Source organism: Homarus americanus, unplaced genomic scaffold (genome assembly GCF_018991925.1).
Source record: "Homarus americanus isolate GMGI-L3 unplaced genomic scaffold, GMGI_Hamer_2.0 scaffold25919, whole genome shotgun sequence".
In the NCBI taxonomy this organism is placed as follows: Eukaryota; Metazoa; Arthropoda; class Malacostraca; order Decapoda; family Nephropidae; genus Homarus; species Homarus americanus.
The window spans coordinates 1-6,378 of NW_024754927.1; the positions used below are offsets into that span (position 1 = coordinate 1).

Consider the following 6,378-nt stretch of genomic DNA (forward strand, 5'->3'; position numbering starts at 1 on the left):
GACCAAATTACAGTATACTCATCGCGTCATCGACAAGGGTCTTATTGTCCTGCACAAACCAAAAACGCTCCTATGAGCGATTACAAAGAGTAAATCATTTGAATTATGTTACTAGAGGCATATAATAGGGACACTTGACAAGAAAGCCGACACACCAAATTCAGTCCGGGATCCCTACGACTACAACGGAACGAGATTCGGGATGTGTATGACGAGCTATTTGTTTCAGACTATGAAGCTAGTAAATATGATGGATTTTAAATGTATATGATGATTTTTTATTTAACAACTTTCACTGATTTAACACCATACTGGTATATATGGATTTGGGTGAAATATTTTAAAAAATATACAACAACTGTTTCGAGATTGGCGACACCATCTACCTTCGCTGAACCACATCATTAAGGTATTTGTATGGAATCTTGCAGTGACTTTGTATTTTTAAATTTGTATCTGGCCTATAAGGCAACTCCTGGTTTTGAGATGATTCAAGTGTTGTTCTACACGCCACAATATATGGCATATGATATTTACAAGAGTTCCAGATTTAAAATGAATGACAATGCAGATTACTCCCATTTCCCAAATTTTAATGATTGAGAACTAACAATGAGGGAGCTGTCTAAACTGGAAATGAATGTCATATCGGTAACATGATTATCACAACCTATTCTTTCTAACAAAAAAAGTGTAATATTTAATTCAGACATACTGTAGTTTGTCTCAAAAAAGTAATAAATTTATCAATTGAAGTCCACTGGTTAAGCATGTATTTACAATCTATTTCACTTCTAAAATAACTAATGGCTTTGTTCAATGCCCCAATGTCCATAAAAATCCCCCCCTTCTCCACTAGCAACAGACATTAGGATTTTCAAACTAACCTAGATTATTTCAGTAGCACAATTTTAACCGGCCATGAATAGTTCCTTCGATATTCTTCAAGTAGTAACAACTGAAAAGAATAATAATCATTAAAATCCCATAGTGCATGGTATTTACTCTTTCTAATATTCTGCCTCAGTTATGATATATTTTCATTTCTTCAAATAATGTAGGTAATAATTCATCATGCTATATACACTTAATTTCAATTAATTTTTTTTAAGAACCTGAACATTAAACAACCAAATGCACCACTACTTACCTAGATAGTTTTTGCAGGGCTTCCTTCATCTCATTTCATATCCCCCTGTGAATACATCTAAATGTTAATACATGGAGGATGTTTAACTTAAATGTTTGCAACATGGTAACTAACAAGAGTATTTAAAACACCTTCTATGAGTTATTCAGACAAATGCCTCAAAAACATCTTAAAACCAACATCTTCCAATGGGAAGTGAAGCAGTACCACAGAACGTGGCAACAAACATCAACAAACCCAAATTCAGATGCAGTTCAGACTCGTCATCGTATCATCATTATATCACAAAATCTCGGGAAACCATTGGGGAGTTCCAGCTCGTCCTAACCAACAGGGAAAGGGAGGGACATACCAACAAAGACAAATACAGGTATACCTCTGGTCTGATTAGACAACTGTACAGTATTCAGTGAGCAAGTGTCCTTTTCATAAGCTTTTTAATTTAACCATTTCTTAAAATGTGTACTGAACTAGCATGATTTTTATCCTCTTCTTAAAACCCTCCAGTATCCTTGTTAATGATAGTATATAATTAACAAAAAAGTTTAAGTAAATGAATGTAGGTTGCGAGGTGCTACACACTTATATGAAGACAAGACCCACACCAAGAGGCTGAGACAGTGAGACACGTGCCACTTGATAACCATAGACGTTCAATCGCAAGTACAAACACAAACTATCAGGACTGATGCTGGATTTTATAAGTTTTCTTTTTTAATATTTCTGGTGACTAGAGGAGCAGTACAGAGCACCTCAGAGTTCCCCCTAAAAAAAAGAAAGTTAGGGTGAATTCCAACCTTCGGATAAGTCGAAGCCCAATTTGCAGGCTAAATATCATATCTGTGGTAAAAGGCTCCCCTCCCCCATTACCAAACCATCTGTGGCAAAGTTTAGGTCTAAGACCACCAAACTACCAATACATTGATATGTTAATGTATTAAATACATTGAACATTTAACATATAACGAGTGTTATCGCCACGCGCAATTGTACGAGCTGGCCACATATTAAGTGAAGAGACTCTTCACACCTTAGAATAGCCTACTAAGCAAGATGGAGCTGGTAGCAGCTGTGTGACCGCCTGATGGGCAGTCTATCGCCTTCTACTGTAGAAGCAACATCTTGATTCTCGTCAGCCAACATCTTCCTGCAGGATATTACATTGGTTCTCATTGGTCATTGTGAACTGTTGAATCCTCTGAGAACTTCACGTAACTTTAATAAGTGTAATTATTTACTGAATATTGATCATATTATTTAATGAGCGTGTCCTGATGTATCAGCAGTTGTTACATGTGAAATGTATTCAACAGGTTTTGACCAAATTACAGTATACTCATCGCGTCATCGACAAGGGTCTTATTGTCCTGCACAAACCAAAAACGCTCCTATGAGCAATTACAAAGAGTAAATCATTTGAATTATGTTACTAGAGGCATATAATAGGGACACTTGACAAGAAAGCCGACACATCAAATTCAGTCCAGGATCCCTACGACTACAACGGAACGAGATTCGGGATGTGTATGACGAGCTATTTGTTTCAGACTATGAAGCTAGTAAATATGATGGATTTTAAATGTATATGATGATTTTTTATTTAACAACTTTCACTGATTTAACACCATACTGGTATATATTGATTTGGGTGAAATATTGTAAAAAATATACAACAACTGTTTCGAGATTGGCGACACCACCTACCTTCGCTGAACCACATCATTAAGGTATTTGTATGGAATCTTGAAGTGACTTTGTATTTTTAAATTTGTATCTGGCCTATAAGGCAACTCCTGGTTTTGAGATGATTCAAGTGTTGTTCTACACACCACAATATATGGCATATGATATTTACAAGAGTTCCAGATTTAAAATGAATGACAATGCTGATTAGTCCCATTTCCCAAATATAATGATTGAGAACTAACAATGAGGGAGCTGTCTAAACTGGAAATGAATGTCATATCGGTAACATGATTATCACAACCTATTCTTCCTAACAAAAAAAGTGTAATATTTAATTCAGACATACTGTAGTTTGTCTCGAAAAACTAATAAATTTATTAATTGAAGTTGATGTCCACTGGTTAAGCATGTATTTACAATCTATTTCACTTCTAAAATAACTAATGGCTTTGTTTAATGCCCCAATGTCCATAAAAATCCCCCCCTTCTCCACTAGCAACAGACATTAGGATTTTCAAACTAACCTAGATTATTTCAGTAGCACAATTTTAACCGGCCATGAATAGTTCCTTCGATATTCTTCAAGTAGTAACAACTGAAAAGAATAATAATCATTAAAATCCCATAGTGCATGGTATTTACTCTTTCTAATATTCTGCCTCAGTTATGATATATTTTCATTTCTTCAAATAATGTAGGTAATAATTCATCATGCTATATACACTTAATTTCAATTAATTTTTTTTTAAGAACCTGAACATTAAACAACCAAATGCACCACTACTTACCTAGATAGTTTTTGCAGGGCTTCCTTCATCTCATTTCATATCCCCCTGTGAATACATCTAAATGTTAATACATGGAGGTTTAACTTAAATGTTTGCAACATGGTAACTAACAAGAGTATTTAAAACACCTTCTATGAGTTATTCAGACAAATGCCTCAAAAACATCTTAAAACCAACAACTTCCAATGGGACGTGAAGCAGTACCACAGAACGTGGCAACAAACATCAACAAACCCAAATTCAGATGCAGTTCAGACTCGTCATCGTATCATCATTATATCACAAAATCTCGGGAAACCACTGGGGAGTTGCAGCTCGTCCTAACCAACAGGGAAAGGGAGGGACATGCCAACAAAGACAAATACAGGTATACCTCTGGTCTGATTAGACCACTGTACAGTATTCAGTGAGCAAGTGTCCTTTTCATAAGCTTTTTAATTTAACCATTTCTTAAAATGTGTACTGAACTCGCATGATTTTTATCCTCTTCTTAAAACCTTCCAGTATCCTTGGTAATGATAGTATATACTTCACAAAAAAGTTTAAGTATATGAATGTAGGTTGCGAGGTGCTACACACTTATATGAAGACAAGACCCAAACCAAGAGGCTGAGACAGTGAGACACGTGCTACTTGATAACCACAGACGTTCAATCACCACGGCCTCATCTGCAAATTTGGTAAGAAGCTTCTACATCATCCTCGACACCGGCTCCTACTACCACCTGAGATCCCTAGCCCGAGAATTGCTGTTCGACACCACAACCGCATCCTGCCCATACGTGCACGAACTGATCACTATAAGAACAGCCCAGTCCCAACCATTGTAAAAATTATCAATAACTTGTAATAAACCAGTGTACAGTACTCCCTCTTTATCGACGGGGGTTACGTTCTGTAAACGGCCGTCGATAAAGAAACCGTCGATACCGTGATGGTTACGTAATTTTTCTAACTATTATTAGCATATGTTGAATAAATGTACCTTTAAGCATTAATGCGTTTCCTTTACACATAACCTTAAATAATAGTGTATAAATAATAATATAAGTGGACAAAAATACTAGCAAACTTACGATTTCATTTATTGAAGTGAATATCGGTCCTTACAGTAAACAATACAGTGTACAGTACAGTAAAAGTCCAAAAATCCGGATGCCCAAGGCAAATTGTTTACCATTTATTATTACAACACTTTACACTGAAACGCGGGTAGTTTCAACAAAAATATTGTATATTTCCATTCAAGTATTTATTCAAGTCAATTAGGAGGGAATATTATTGTAATACAACAGTTTTTTAACTAAATCATTCGAAAAGTGATTACGGTAACATCTTTTGAACGAAAGAAAGTGAGTCATTGTTTTCGTCACGATTTGATCCCACTTTCCACTTTAATACGTACGTCATTTCAACAAAAATATTACATTTCCGTGAATGTATTATATCAAGCACAGTATGAATAGAATATCATTGTAATATAACAGAATTTTAACCGAAAACTATTAAAAAAACGAGTAACATCTCAAGAACATCGGAAGCTTAGGTAAAGTCTTTTGTTTCCGTCATGTATTTTATCCTATTTTACATTTAAATACATCACGTTTCAACAAAACTACTATTTATTTCCGAGAATATATTCATTCAGGCGCAGTTTAGGTAAAATATACGTGTGATGTAATAATTTTTTAACTGAAAATGATTCGAAAAACACGTACCCTCTAGCCCTGTTCAAGGAGAGGACTGGGAGAAGCTGTTTGGTGCCAAAATAAAAATCCGGCTAAATAATCCGTCGATAATCGAAACCGTCGATAAAAAATCCGTCGATAAAGAGGGAGTACTGTATTCACTCCCAGTAAACACTACTCCTTGCACTGTCACTATGTTGAAATGAACTGTAGTTTGAGCTTTCTCCCCATATAGTTATTATATATCTTATTTGTTATTTGTATCACTTATGTTACTTGTATATTATTTGTAATTCGAAACCCATTCCCCAAATATGCAACTGTATATTTTCAGCCTTCTGGCTGCCAAGCTCTTTCAATAAACCGTTAATTATTATTATTATTATTAAACTATCAGGACTGATGCTGGGTTTTATAAATTTTCATTTTTAATATTTCTGGTGACTAGAGGAGCAGTACAGAGCACCTCAGAGTTCCCCCCTCCCTAAAAAAAAAAGAAAATTAGGGTGAATTCCAACCTTCGGATAAGTCGAAGCCCAATTTTCAGGCTAAATTTCATATCTGTGGTAAAAGGCTCCCCCCCCCATTACCAAACCATCTGTGACAAAGTTTAGGTCTAAGACCACCAAACTACCAATACATTGATATGTTAATGTATTAAATACATTGAACGTTTAACATATACGAGTGTTATCGCCAGGCGCAATTGTGCGAGCCGGCCACATATTAAGTGAAGAGACTCTTCACACCTTAGAATAGCCTACTAAGCAAGATGGAGCTGGTAGCAGCTGTGTGACCGCCTGATGGGCAGTCTATCGCCTTCTACTGTAGAAGCAACATCTTGATTCTCGTCAGCCAACATCTTCCTGCAGGACATTACATTTGTTCTCATTGGTCAAACCCTAGACCCAAAAACGTGAGCGTCATTGTGAACTGTTGAATCCTCTGAGAACTTTATGTAACTTTAATAAGTGTAATTATTTACTGAATATTGATCATATTATTTAATGAGCGTGTCCTGATGTATCAGCAGTTGTTACATGTGTAATGTATTCAAAAGGTTTTG

At 35.7% G+C, this 6,378-nt stretch overlaps 1 long non-coding RNA gene and 2 other non-coding genes across 3 annotated transcripts; all 3 read right to left on the reverse strand.

The window, feature by feature from the left end:
* Positions 1 to 797: 797 nt before the first annotated feature.
* LOC121856129 lies at positions 798 to 3,767 on the reverse strand. The gene is made up of 4 exons (XR_006086902.1): positions 3,625 to 3,767; positions 3,361 to 3,431; positions 1,151 to 1,195; positions 798 to 958 (listed from the first exon to the last, which is right to left on the reverse strand). It is a non-coding gene; the product is annotated as an uncharacterized LOC121856129 (long non-coding RNA).
* LOC121856131 lies at positions 1,291 to 1,433 on the reverse strand. Its single transcript, XR_006086904.1, has one exon. It is a non-coding gene; the product is annotated as a small nucleolar RNA SNORD15 (small nucleolar RNA).
* Positions 3,762 to 3,904, reverse strand: LOC121856130. Its single transcript, XR_006086903.1, has one exon. It is a non-coding gene; the product is annotated as a small nucleolar RNA SNORD15 (small nucleolar RNA).
* Between the last annotated feature and the right edge of the window lie 2,474 nt (positions 3,905 to 6,378).